Below are 14,829 nucleotides of genomic sequence, written 5' to 3' on the forward strand. Positions count from 1 at the left end.
CCTGGACGTGGTTGTTTTATACACGCAGAACGTTTCATTAAGAAATTTTCTTACACCAGCGAATAGTATCGTAGTATTTAGGTCAAGTAAGAATCTAGAAGAGTCACAGTTTGGCTGGCACTACTTTTTAAACACGGAATGTTCTACTAAAAAATGTATTTATAAAAGCGAGAAATTTAGCAGTATTTAGGTTAAATAAGATAACGAAGTCAATTAAGGAGAAAAGAGCTACGAATAGTAAGATGACACGTGGCTCGATCGGTGTCGCGTCGACGTCGGGTCTGAAAGCTAAATCGAGTCAAAACAAGCATATCTATCCTCGAATTTGTTCATCGGAGCGTGCCAACTTCCTTACGCTACTCAACATTTTCGCAACATTACGTGTCTATTTCAGTAACGCGGATTTATCATTCTTGTCGACTCGCGGCTTCCACGGAATTTGTCTTTAAGAACGCGAAACTGCCTTTTTTCTTTTGTTTCAGCACCAACTTGTATATTTCCAGGAGAGCGGAAATTCAGAATTACCCGATACCGGTTGTTCTTCGCTCGACTAGCACACCAGTAACTGGTCGAAATTAATGCTCAAGCTGCGACAAGACGATAGCGAAGCAAGCGATGGCAACGAGCTAACGCTGTGTGTTTGGGTCCGACACAAGCGTTCTAGGGTCAATCAGCAAAGTCAACATCGGCAATAATAGAACGAGCAAACAAAATCTGGCGCCGCGGGATTACAGTGTGTAACCAGATCTCAGATACGGAAGAAACGAATGGAGTTCGAGCTGAAAGTCGTCGTTTTCTCGAGCTCGCGAAATTGAAGTATTCGAACACTTTTATAGATATATTACGTCGTTGTTTGACATTAATAGCGGTACAATTTAAAAAGCGTAAATAGAAGAGAATTTAAAGAATTTACATTTTTGAATTAAGTATTCCGTTCTACGACAATATAAAAATAGGAAACGCAGACAATGTAACCCTTGTATTCGATAAAAACAAATTTCAAATTTTGTAAGTTGCGCCACTATCGAATTTAAACAACGACACGCGCTATACGAAGCATTTTGATATCTTGTTAGCGTAGAAATTACAAGATATTCGTTGTAAGCATACACATCGTAGAGATCACCGAAATATTGGAACAGTCAATAATTCGTGACACACATAAGATATTTAGTTCGAGTCTTCTACTAATTCTTACGTTGAACACCACTCTACGTATTTATACTGTGTACTAATTTGCCAACTAGTAGCCTGTAACTTATACATTTTCTGGTTGGTTTCAAATATCGTCGATATAATTACGACGACGTCGTGTCTCGTTAACAAAGCTCCAAATTAGTTCGCATAACACGTACGATATAAATATCAAAAGCTTCTATGACGGGTATTGAGATACTGTCGCATACTTTTTCTTCCGACGTACACTGGAAATCTCACGAATGTCACAGTGGTTTCGCTTGTACTAAAAACGTATCGAACATAGCAAAGGTGATCAATTTTCGATAGCTAGTAGTTAACGAACGACATTATCGTGCAAGTCGGGCGAATAGAATGGAATTCGTAGCCTGTAATTTCGCAGCGAAAGTCATGAAAAACATTCGACGTTACGTTCGGTGGTGTTTTCGCAAAGTGTTACGCGATCATCGACCCGTGAAACAAGACGTAATAATATAGTCCAGTTGGATGGAAACGGAGGGACCAGCGACCTTTAACTTAGCGAGGAGAAAGTAACGGCCCCAGGAGATCGGTTCCGTACCTATCCAGACATCGGTGTAGCGCGCCACGTGACACAAGACGTATTTTTAATCGCGTCCTTGTTCCAGCTTCGTCGATCGATTTCTTTTTTCTCCCTTTTGATTCATTAAAGTATCGGGAAAACCTGGTCAGATCTTCTCCAGCGCTGTAAATAGACGCGTTCTTGGAGGCTACGATCGAATTGGAATACAGGAGAAGCCTGTTTGTATCGCGAGGAGAAAGAATTCGCGTTGATCCCACGAAGCATCGGGCAGAAGTGGACCAGCATGATCTTCTAACGGGGTCGTTAGGTAATTGTACAAGATTCTGTGACGTTGGCGCGCCGTTACAACGGCATTTCCATAAAAATTCAATTTACGATCGTGAGGAATGGTCGGCGCCGGCGCGGGAAACATCGTGGACGAGCCTCAGCTCGGTGAACTTCAACGTTCGAAAGTAGTTCAACGAGCGCGCGTTAGCGCCATGTGTCGTTCGACCTCGTTTGTTGCGAGAGTAATTTATCGCGCGAGAGGCAGCTGAAATTAAAGCTTAAACGGCACTTCAGGGCCCGACCAAGTGATTCCGAGCGTAGCTGTGGAACGCGCGCGAGCCGGCCCGTCTCGTCTCCAGCCGGCTTCTTTACACGCTGAAACGAATCGCGTGCGCTTCGTCCGCTGTGAAATAAACGAAAATCGCCAGGAAAACGTGGCTTTAGCCGCGGCGTGTTTGCCTAAGGAGATAAACCCTGGCTTCTCGCTCTACTAACGGGATCAAAACGCGCATTAAAAGGCGTAACGTTGCTACACGTTTCTAATCCCATGGGAAAGGACGTTTCTCGTTCGACGCGCTATCCGCCTTGGTTAATGTCCTTCAATATCGAAATCTAGTGTATTTTTTTATTTGAACGGAGCAGAAAGCTGAACGCGTCCTGCAAAGAGGAGCACGAAATTGAAGTTTCCTAATAGTTTGTGGTCGCTGTTCGGCAGTTCACTTCAACCGAAAAGCGGTCGGGACAAATAAGGAAAACTGTTTGCAAGTTTTTATGAATCGCGTTTTCTAACTTTGTTCGAACGATAAGAAAGATACGAGAAGTTTCAGATATTCGAATACGCAGACACGAAGGATGCAAAGATGCTGCAAGGAATATTCTAATTTAGGAAGACAGCATTTTTTCCAGGTAAATTCGCCTGAATTCGTAGGAACGGCGTGCCGCCCGTGATACAACCCTTGGATCTCGTGTTCTCCTAAACGAGTTGCCTCCGCGATTATTACGTTATCCCCTAATTATCTTGAAAGCTGCGTGTCAGTCGCTCGTAATTCGATTCCTAACTTTATCAGTCTGGCATCAAGATTCTCGAAGCCTGGATTCTTTCTCCAAAGAGAACGAGCCGCGTTTCCAGATCCGCGTTTTAAACTCGCGCTTGGAAGAAGCGACACGCTGGAATATTACGTAACGGATAACTGTTTCTCTGGCTACGCGGTTAACGCATAAATATGAAGAAACAATAAAACGTCGGAATATTAAGAAGGAGCCAGCACGCGCTATGAACATCGTTAGACGAATATTTGCCCCGTGGACGTGTTTAAATACAAACCTGCAGAATCTAACGGAATACAAGTTCAGCGTGTTTTCTAATGCAGCGCACGCGCCTCGGTCAGCTTAGAACGATACTACTCGCAACGAACTTACGTACGATACACACCCGTGGCTGTTTATTTATGTATGCCGGCATACGAACGTCGATACGATATGGACAATGAGGTGCACAATGCAACAATCACGCGCAGCAGATTGAAATTGAAGAAATATCTCGAAGAAACATCCGCACGTATATAAGTCGAAGAAATGGAAGTTTTATGCTGCGCGTGAATCGATATCTATAACGTTAATGGTTCTGAATGTTAAAACGAACGTTTCTTTTTAATGGATGGTCGGGTGTATTTCCTTTTAACGGATGGATCGAGGAAACGAAAAATTGACAAATTCGAAAGTGAAGCTGCACAAGCTTGTTTTTTAAACAGGCGAAAAACATCCGTGGAATTCGGATGACGCAGAGTTTACATGGTTCACGGTCCGTCGTCGTCCAAAATAAACTTTTTGGAGGCACATAAACGAAGGAAAGGAGTGGAGAGTCGACCTTGTACTGGCCTCGGCTGATCTCGTACGAAAGGGGGAAGAAAAAAGGAGCACACAGCCTCCAAGATATCTTACGGTCCTCGAGAATCCTGTTACACCGGTATTTTCTCGCTGCACCGGGATAATTTCTATAAGACGTTCTTTTGTCGATATCCTTTCTTTGTTGGAGCCTAGTTTTCCAATTACTCTCGGCGAGACGTGTAAATGAATAAAAAGAAACCAGCCTCGGGATAGATAATGTTTCATAACGATCATAATTAAATAACCGCTTAAACGACCAAGTGGAGAAACAATTTCTATCCTTTCATTCTTAAATATCTCCATTCGAAATGCCTGGCATTTTTCTTTTTAAACGCAATCAAAAGAACGAGACAGACGATATCGGTTTTCGCTCGACCGCAAATTACATACTCCGGCACCGTTTCTTCTCTTTTCCATTCTCAGTGGCAGTCCATCTCCGAAGCGTTCGATCGAATTGCTTGAAACGCGACACCGAGACCACTTTCTAGCATCTCGTCGTGTCTCAGGTTGCCTACGGGACTTTGAGGTTGGGGTTAAGCAAAACGAAGAAAACTGCTCTCTTGCCATCGAGTCTGTCCGGCTAACGCGTTTTCTATGTTTTGTATCGCTCGTGTTCATGATTCTAAAGATGTAAGACTGATATATAATCCTTTCGTCAAGAAAGGGCAGGACAAAGGGGTTAAGGGCAAGTGGTAAGAAAGAGAAAGCAACGAGGGGCGGAAAGCAAAATATTGAACGTAGAGAACGAATCGAATAGGAGGAAGAACAGTACGACAAAGAGAAAGAGAGAGAGAGAGAGAGAGAAGGAAGGATCGATGTAATACCATAAGCTTATGTTACATGCAAAGGGTTGAAATTTGAAAATATTCTACAAGCGAAATGTATATGATATGAATAAAGGCGTGGACGCAGGAGGATGAAGGAAGAGGGCGAAAGTGCGAAAAGTAAACGTAAAATGTAAAGCTGGAAGTTTGTTCTGAGTCAATAGGCGAGAATTGTGTAAAGTAAATAAATAGATATAATCGTTCGGTCACAGTAGAATTGGCCACTACGTGGTACGTCATCGATGTATCGGTCGCTGTGTTAAACTGCAGACAAAGGAACGTCGAATACGAGCAAAACACCAGGTAGATTTTGTGACATTCCTTCACGGATGCTTTTGAGCCTCGTATGGTATTCCACGCTGCGCTTTTCTAGATACCCGCAGCGCATAAGAAGATTCATGCTTCGCTTCCATGCCTTTCTCTTTCTCTGCTGCTTGTCTTCTACATTTATTCTCGCCGTGACCGATCGGTTCACGGTAACTAAAACCAGTCGAATGTAAACCATCTGACACTACCTGAGAATGACAAATCAGTTCCTAATACAGCTCTTCAATTTAAACATATTTCGCAATAATTTCGCTGTACTAATTACGAAAACTCTGAAACGAGTAAAATCGATGCTATAAAGATACAATAAGCAATTGCATTAACGAAATTACTTAATCCCATTAACAGATTATCCCGAGTGTGAATCGTACGGATATTTCACGTGAGGATTATCTATCTCTTCGCAAGTCGAATAAATGTGCGATAAAATGCAGGGAAAAGCGTGCTTCGCTTACTGCCTTTGTATAATAACAAACTTTCGTCTACGCAGAGATTTTGTTCCGGTGTAATTATCCACGCAAATGCGCAAATACACTCATACGCTGAAAACACCGGCCACATTTCGTACAGTTCGGCATTTCGATGATTTCGCATTTCCCAGTTATTGTCCGCAAACTGAATATGACTTGTCGCTAATGGAAAATTAGAAACTGTTGAAGTGGTCAGCACTTATAAGAAAAGTCTACATCTGGTCTTTTTAGTTTTCTCAAGCACTGAAGCCATCGACAGCGCGTAGACAAAAGACTGCGACGAAGTCAGACCATAAACAGTAGACAGGCGACGTTGGCTTCGGGGTTTTCAGTTATTGGGTAACACAGCTGGCGTGCGGATCTGCACCAGCTCAAATTGTATTCTTACTTATAATTACACTTCTATTTAAATATATTTTCTGCCTTACAATTTATCCACGAGTTTTCTCTGTTTACACATCGAATAACATCAACAGAAACCATACAAGATATTACTATCCGGGCTGCAACGTACGATTGTGTATTCAATATTCTGTTTCAAAAGCTACTTGCAAAACATGTTTCTCTATATTCTTTATCACATCTATCGTTTTACGTATACACTTTTTTCTCTAACCGGAATCCGTAATTTTATCAGACTGTTAAAGGATCGAACGATTGCATCGACGCAATGTACAAATCAATAAAAATGGATCAATGAGACATGGAAACATTCTTATCGCCTGATCCACACACGTGTTCTCAAATGTCACAAATTGATTCGTCGTCTTTCACGATGTTCGAAAAAAAAGGAAACGAAAGGAAAGATACGAAAGAAATCGAGAAATATTTCTCCCCTTTTCTAGAGGGATCTGTCTGGAGAGAATAAAGGATCCTGTCTGAACTCACCGAAGGTGTGGTACTCCTGTGCGTTCCAGGTTTGCAATGCGGAAGAGACGTACTCTTAGGGTTGGCGGATCCGTTGCCAGAGGGTCTTTGGCTTTCCCTTCTGGAGGGTGGCGGCGGTGGATGTGACAGAGGTCTGGCCGTGTTCCTGGGATGTTGGGGCCCTTGAAACTGCCCCCAGGACTGGCGTGGTACGTAGCCGACGTAACCGCCAGAAACGAATTGCGCGGAACCGTTCAAATGCGGCGGCGTCATTACCGCCGTCTGCTGTGGCTGACCACCGTTTCGCATTTTTCATCCGTACTTTTCGTCGCAGTTATGTCAAATCAGCACACACTCGCGGCTCGATCACTAGGTCAACATTCCGTGATGCCAGCTGTTCCCGACGGCTGCCTGCACAATTTCTTCGTTGCCTCGCTGCGCATTTGAGATCTTATTCTCCCCTGGCACGCTCCGTTCGCCACTTTTCTGCGGATATTTTGACCTTCTTCCAGTATTTCTTTAACGCTACAACTACCACAAACCAATTGAAACGAACGAACGGTTTCAAACTTTCCTCCGTGTGGATAATAAAAAAACGTAGAACGTTTTTGGCAAAATTAACGTTGATTTCTACTCGGAAGGAGATACGATTATACACAGGCTACGCCAAAAGTCGTGATTCGCGCTAAAGCAGAAAACGTGGGGAACGTGGAGCAGCGTTCTTTCTTTTTGTACCTCGGATATTTGAAGTTTTGAAGCTTTCAGCTAGTTAGAGATCGGTAGTTGTAGCGTTAATTCGAGGAAACACAGATTTCGAAGGAATTCACGGAATTCCAGAACGACGAGTTACGACACGGCGTAAGATAATCGGAGATTACCATTTTATCGTATTTGGACGACCCAAAAAGCAAAGTAGGAGAAACGAGCGTGTAGGAGCATACGCGATTCGCTGGAACAGTAGTCACGCGATTTTAATCGAATCGAAGCCGCCTCGAACGCGATTCTCTCGGTTGTTCACCCTGGATTGGACTCGATCTATAAGCCGAGAGCAGTCCTATTGATATGTCGTGCGTTGAATTTCGATTCTGTCGTGGTTTCGCCTGATCAATCTCATTCTCGGTTGACCCAGATTGTCGCCGATATCGGTTTATCTATTTTTACTAACATTGTCGTAGCGATTTTGTATTTTTCACTGATACTATCGTACGAGCGATGAATCGTGGCGGGAGAACACAAAGAATTTGTTGCCTTTCAATTCTTATTCTGGTCGAACGTTGCACGGAGAGACACGGCTATCTCTGTGGAATCGTTGCTTCAAGATTTTCATGAAATCTACATACGCAGATGGAACGACTTTCGACGTTCATTTTTTTAGTGCTTTTCGATACAAACGTTTTTCTTGATGAAGAAACACGTTGCTCGTGTTCTACAATTTTCAGGACTTTCCAATTACAAGAAAACGTATACACACATATGTAGTATTATAAATGGGATAAATTTCCAAGCGTCATTGATTATGTAAATCGTCATTGAATAGATCATGTATGTATACGTATACGAGCCTCTCATGAGTCAAACTGATCATCGTCGTTGTTTGTTCAATTTTTCAATCTCGTTGGGCAAGTACTCGATTGATATTCGATTCTCAAGAAACAAATGACTTGCATAAGCTCGTTCGTAAGAAGATGACGCGAAAGACGGTTAAAAGAGTGAGAGACATCGAACATTTTAAGAGATCCTGATTCAATCACCAGTGGACTCTACGTTTTCGTAATGTTCGTCTTTAATCATGGGATCTTTGAGTCGCCAAGCACAACTTGTAGCGCGGACGTTGCTTTCAACGATATCAAAGACTACTTCCATCTGTTGGACATCAAAGTAAGAGGAAAATTAGAGCAGCTATCTATTCGGCAAATCGGCTGTTCTCGTAGCGTTTCTTTCGAATTTTCTCTTGTTCGTGATTCTATCTCGAGACTCGTTTCTTTCACCTTCTGGTTCCTGACACCGAGTAATAGCTACGTCGTCGTTCTTTTGTCTTCTTTCTATGAGTTATCGAGGTCAGAAGTTAGACAAAGGCGAAGAAAAGAGCGGCTCGTTCTGTTTCGTATAAAAGAAAGAGATTTATGCACGGCTCAAAGCTCGCCGACTTCCAGACATCCTACATTTTACTAGCTTTTAGATGAAAATCGGGACGTACCGTCGCTTCTATCGTCGTTCCATGAACTACGATGTTCGATCGTAAATCCGCGCGCAAAGTTTCATTTGCATCGTTAACGCAAAAGATCTGCGATACGCTGCTTCAAACAGATTCTGCTACTATTCCTGGTAGCAGTCCTTCGACTGAACGTAACACGTAGTAGTAAAGCTACCTCAAAGTGTTAAAGTTTTCACGTAAGATAGGAAATTCTCTGGTATAAATATAAAACAGTTTAAATCGCTCTGATTCGATAACATAATATTCATTCGTATAATAATGTTTCACGTTCGTGATGATAATATTCTACGTCTGAAAAACTGTAGCAATTTCGATTAACCTGCGACCATCGCGTTTCGAAAGCTTATTGCCGGATGGTAGTGCACGCTATTTTCGAGCGAGGATCATTGAAGAGCCGTAAGAGCGTGCAGAGTATTTTTGCTGATCAATCGGATTGCCGGCCGCAGAAGTGGCTGATATTTAATTAAAACGATGCAAGTTCAGTGCCAAACGCAACACGGCCAACCGAATAAAAATAGGAGCACCCATGGAGATAATAATCTGGGTCAGGTAGGGGCAAAGATTCGGCGCAGAGTACGATCAGATTGGATTTCTGTTTGCACTGGCACACGAACGGAATATCGATCGTCGAGAGACCGGCGAACACGGCCAGGAAAAAAAGAGAGAGCGGTCGCCTAAAAATGGCGAGGATCTTTCATCGAACGGGTCAAGATCGGTATTGCCGATCTGCCACGAAACATTTCACGAGTAAGTCACGAATTGCTTTCTCGATCTTTTACCTCCCGCTCACCACCCTATTGGCCGGCTCGATTTAAATTCACCGAGCAAAGAGGTTTCGCCTTGATGAATATTCAGCATAATGAGTCGACGGCGTTCTCGATCTATCAACGTCGTCTACTGCCGATCTGCTTCGTAGATTGTCCGAGTAATGATCCTGAAGGAGCCAAAAAGGTGACGCGCAAAAAGGAGAAAAGATCGATGAAATATCGTGGCGCTATCTATGCGTCTGGTTGACAGGGAAAATTTTTATTGTAATAAGAAAGAGGTATCGAGGAAAAAAAATAAAGGAAAGAAAAAAGAAGGACGAAAGAAAGATGGGATGATTAATCACGAGAGTGGAAACGCAGCAAGCAGGCTCGCAACGTTCGAGAATTAACCTAAATTGCATTGGCCATGCGGAGAGAGGAAGGAACGAAGCAGAGATTGTTCGATTGAGGCTCATCGATCGAGACCAGAGAATAGACGCGTCACGTCATTCGTGATCACGCAACCGATCGGCCATGCTCGAATAATTTTCAGGGTGGCAGCTTCCGGCGGAAGCGTGCGTAGAAGATCGAGTTCGCTGCACTATCGACGCTTGCCACGACTCTAAATCACCGAGCCGAACAAGTGATTAACTCGGGCCCGAAGATAATCTCCGGGATCCAAGAGAAAAGAAGCGTTTGCGGTCGTTGCGCCCTCTTTTTTCAGTTTTACAATCGCGGCCAATCGCATCATTTGTTACGGTTCCTAGAGACCTTTTTTTTTTCTCGAGATCGGTTTTTACGTAATTACCTACTGTCGATCAATTTGAACGTGTTTCGCAGTAGAAGAGGAGCGATCGTGATCAGACACGGTGCAGAACGCGACGCAGGTGCTTCGACGTATCTAATTGCCCGGCGTCTGTAAAGTTACGCAATGTGGCGCGTAAATTGCGCAAAGTATTCGAAGCATCTTTCATCTTGGCGTTACTCATAGAGCGCGAAAGGCATTCGTAACAAGGAACAAGGGCCCGAATCAGCTTCCACCGGTCGAAAGTTCTCTGTTAAACACTTTAACGAACGTTCCGTGATACAAACCAGGCAACAAACAATTCCGTGCCGAAGCACAAACCGATAAATTGAAAGTTTAAATGAATTCACGTAGCCCAGGACGCGGAATCCTTGCCAGGAAATGACTTTGAACTTCTCGTTAAACTGCCTCCTTGGAAGGGACAGATGGCGGGTTCGATAACCCGGCATCTAATTACTTTCGCATTGTTCCCAACTTCGAAAAGGCTATGAGCGACAGAACTCTCATTTTCGGCCGTCAAACGCGAAAACCTCCTAGAGGCTTTTGTCCCTGTCGTGAACAGTGAAAACGTGGGAGTGCACAGAGGCACAAAGAAAGGATGCGTTACGCACTCTCGAGTGGGGATAATCGTGCCATTTGCTTTGAATTAATCATGCGGCGAAACTTACCGAGAACTCGCTCTAACCGAGCCAATTTACCAGTAGAATGAAACTGCAATTGCGTCGTATGAAGAATAAGGTAGTATTCAGACACATGGACTCGCTGTATAATATCAGATTTTATCACATCCTACGTTTCAATTTTATACTGTCAAATTTTTCTGCTCGTGTGGAAATAGATGCTACTAAATGATACGAAATTTAACATACTCGAACCGAATTGATTAGTATGTAAATGTTATGGACTGTGGATTTTTGTATAAATTCACGTAGCTACAAATACAGAGGAGAAGAAGAGGATTTAAATGGAGATTTTCGTTTGTGAAAAAGTCACGACAAACGTACGCCACTTCGAAGATTTTCTATATCTTTCTATCTGCAATTACGAGGAAAGCCCGTCGCAGATACAAAGCGATGTAACAGGCAGTCAGTGAAGAATAATAGAACTAAATTAAAGAGATGACGTTTATCGTAGACGTTTGTCTAAGTAAGAAGAATAGGAAAAAAGATCGACTGACGAGGCAAAACTATTGGCGTGTAGCATCGAACGGTTAAAGCAGCTAAAGTATATAAAGTATGATGGCATCCGACTCGCAATAGGCTCAGAGTGACGAAGGTGTTTTGCAGGAACATTAGGGTTAAATTTATCAATAATCTCAGGGCAAGCAATAAAGCCGGCAAAAGCTTTATGGCCAAGATAAAACATAAGCTACCTTTCGATTATTCTTTAAAGATATAAGATTAATTTCCGATGACATTTGATCACAGTCGTGGCGTGTTACAGGCATTGAACTCTCAACATATTATACGCATTCTATTTTTGTACAAATGATAAAAATAGTCTAATTATAATAAATACAACGGTGTACAATATTTTTTACGTCCACTGTGGATACTATATTCTAACTATATTCTAACTAAAGAAGACAGTTTCTCACGATCTAGTAGGAAAGTGTAAAGATATATCAAGTGGTGCAAAGAGAATTCTTAACGACGATGTCTATCTATCTATCTATCTATCTATCTATCTCTCTATCTATCTATTTATCTATCTACCTATCTACCTTATATATTTGGAAAAACGTGGAAGCATAATCCAAGTCACAAGTTCTTTTTAAAACGCACGTGCCTGTCGCATGTCGCACGTTCCTAGGTCGTCCGTTACTCGGAATAATTGGGGCTCGGCTGGTTGCACGTGCGTCCAGGTGATGCACGCGCTTTCCTGCTCGGGTTTGGTATTCGATAGACGACCATTAATTGTTAATCATGACGCGTAGGCGGATACGAAAGCGTGGCTGGCTTTATTAGGGTACGCGAGGTGCCGTGGGATCAGCCGTACCCCTGCTAAGCGTTGCCTTTTTATGACGAACCGTCAAATCGGGAAAGGAATCTCCCGTATACGAGATACGCTTCATAGAAAAGCAAAAACGTGTCCCCTTTGAAAAGCGTAAAACGATACAAAGACACCAAAAAATTCATCGCGTCAAGCGATCCGGTGAGCGCGTTTCACGGTTAAGTAGAGTCGACCGTTTATGGTCAGACGCGCTTTCCAACGTTCCCTAAGGGCGTCACGTGAATTTGTGGCTGCCTTCGTGATCTATCGGTGTGCGAAGAAGCTTTCCTTTCTGAAAACAGTTCGTTGTATCGTTGATCTACTGAAAGAACGAGACGACTAAGAAAAGTAAAACTGTCAGGTTCGACGTGGAAAATTATTAACCCGTCAAAGAGGAAGACGAATCGACTCGTCGGTCGAGTTGCTAATTTCTACGAACTGTGGGTATTCTCTAATTTATTTTTACAGATACTTCGAAATCGAGGATTTTTGACAGGTGTCACTCTTCCATTAAATCGGCAAGCTTTTCCTTGAAGCTAGTCTTTGCTTCCAAAGAATCACGTGCATCGTTCTTTGAAATATAGAAATCCTTTTCTCTTCGATCACGAGTTACTTCCCTTTCTTTGATCGTCAGCTGTCAAAGCACCGGTCGCGGCTATCGACCAAGCTTTCCAAGAAATCCTCCGCCTGGCAACTACGAAAAGTATATGGGCTGCTCGGTTCCGTGAAAAGGAATTCCCGATTTCAGTTGAAAATCGCTCCACTTCTTAAGCGACTTGAAGGAAACACCGAGCGACACATTTCGCCGTACAATGGAAAATCGCTCGAATTACACGTACCGTTATCGTGCGCCTCTGCCCGAACGAGAAAGCGGTGCTTTTTGCCATTGGACGAAGCGTGCAACTACAAGAAAGAAAAAAAAGAAAGAAGGGAAGAAAAGGAGAAGAAGAAGAAGAAGAAGGGCGAAGCAGAAAAATTCCAGTTGCGCTGTCTAGTAGCTTTTTCCGCGTCGTTCGTCCGCGAAAACCTGGCTACCGCTTAATCCTCTTAATCGTTCTTCCACGTACACGGCAACGTATCTCTTGAACAGGTAAGTTCGTGTACACTGTCGCTCAAAAGTATCCGGACACTTGCTTCTTTTCGACAAGGTGCGCTTGAATTGAAGACCAAAGATGAAAAACACGACTGTGTTACAGAAGAGTAATCTTCATTCTCACATCTTGCGTAATGAATTCCGCTTCGAAACTATTTTGGCATTCGCCTGTAGAATTAAACACGTCTTTTTCTAACACTCTTGAATACTTAATACCGGCAACGCGGATTAACATTAATTAAGCGAGATTCACGTACCAACCGTTTCTTGCGGAACATTCTACATTTAGCAGTTATTTCCAAAGGATTTACGTGGACATATAGTATCATAGATTACATTACATTCGCACGATAGTACGTGTGATAGGTAAATACTAAAATATATCGTTGCTATTTCTTTAGATCGATATATCCGGTGGCTCTACGAGAAACGTAGTAATTACTACTTGTAATTAGAAACCTGTTGTTAATTGCCCAGCTTTGCACAAATTTCCAACTGTTCTTACTACGGGATCGATCAAAAAGTTCGAATACTTATGAGCTGTAATGTACGTACACGTCGAGCTGGTTGAATAGACGGACGCCTTTCTAAGCGGAGAGAAGGAACGCTAGACGGAATCGAGTCTCGGGCGAAACTCGGGCATTCTTTGAAACGGTGTCGTTCACGTTTCTACATAGAGTATATGCACGTTCGGTATATACACACGGGGCGGGGATGAAGCGGGTAAAATCGCAGGAAAAATTAGCGACTTTCATTACGGCGAGCACGCGTTCGTGATGCGCGGCTGCGTTTTACAGCTCACAGATGGGGATCCCTGGCATTTTACTGGGGGAATACGCGCGGTGAATGCCGGAAATTTTTCGTTTTGGCTAGAGCTGCTAGAACAGCGTGGAATGCATCTGCCCACGGTGTAGCGTACACACACGGAAGCTCCCATTACGACGTACAATAACTTCTTGTGTAACTTTTGAACGGCAGCTGGCATAACGGTACCGCCGAGCGTGCCGTCTCGCGAAGCGCTGCTACGATTAGAATTAACGTTTCTTCGGCCTACCGGCACCTGCCGCATCTCGAAATGGCCTAACAACCGGTCGAATCGACGCGTAACCGAGGGAAATTGAACGAGGAAAGCGCCGCTTTCTCTGCCTCGCGTTTTGCGAAATAACGTAAAATGCTTCGTTATCGACCACCGGGTATATCTTTTTCCGAGTTCTTTTCAAACACAGGATCCGGTCGAATAACGCGCAGAAACGGGCATGAGGCGACTCCTTATGAAAAAATAGGGAAGAGATATCGAGTACAATCTCTTCGCGTGACACGCTTTTGTTTTTGAGAAAATCGAGTTTCGAAACTTGTCAAGCTTGTACCTGCACTTGGCTAATTACCGATCGGATATGAGCAAATCATTTTTCACAGATTATTTCGTATCCGAAAATAAGTAAATAACGTCGAATATAATTTCTCCGCTTGAGGCTTCAATTTCCAAAAAATACAGTTCGAATATGTTCCCCTTCCGATGATTTTTCACATTTGTTTCTCTCGGGAACGAAGCATCTGGTGGAAAAATGTTATTCTACGTTTTTCACCTATTTTCTCAT

At 43.1% G+C, this 14,829-nt stretch overlaps 1 protein-coding gene across 1 annotated transcript in view; it reads right to left on the reverse strand.

Moving 5' to 3' along the window:
• Positions 1-14,829, reverse strand: part of LOC126872712 (uncharacterized) — an 88,787-nt gene that overhangs the window by 69,783 nt on the left and 4,175 nt on the right. The window contains exon 2 of the transcript XR_007692144.1: positions 6,402-6,866. The gene's annotated coding sequence lies outside the window, so the exon portion shown is untranslated. The remainder of the gene's footprint in view (positions 1-6,401; positions 6,867-14,829) is intronic.

The sequence above is a fragment of the Bombus huntii genome, chromosome 13 (assembly GCF_024542735.1).
Source record: "Bombus huntii isolate Logan2020A chromosome 13, iyBomHunt1.1, whole genome shotgun sequence".
NCBI classification, from domain to species: domain Eukaryota; kingdom Metazoa; phylum Arthropoda; class Insecta; order Hymenoptera; family Apidae; genus Bombus; species Bombus huntii.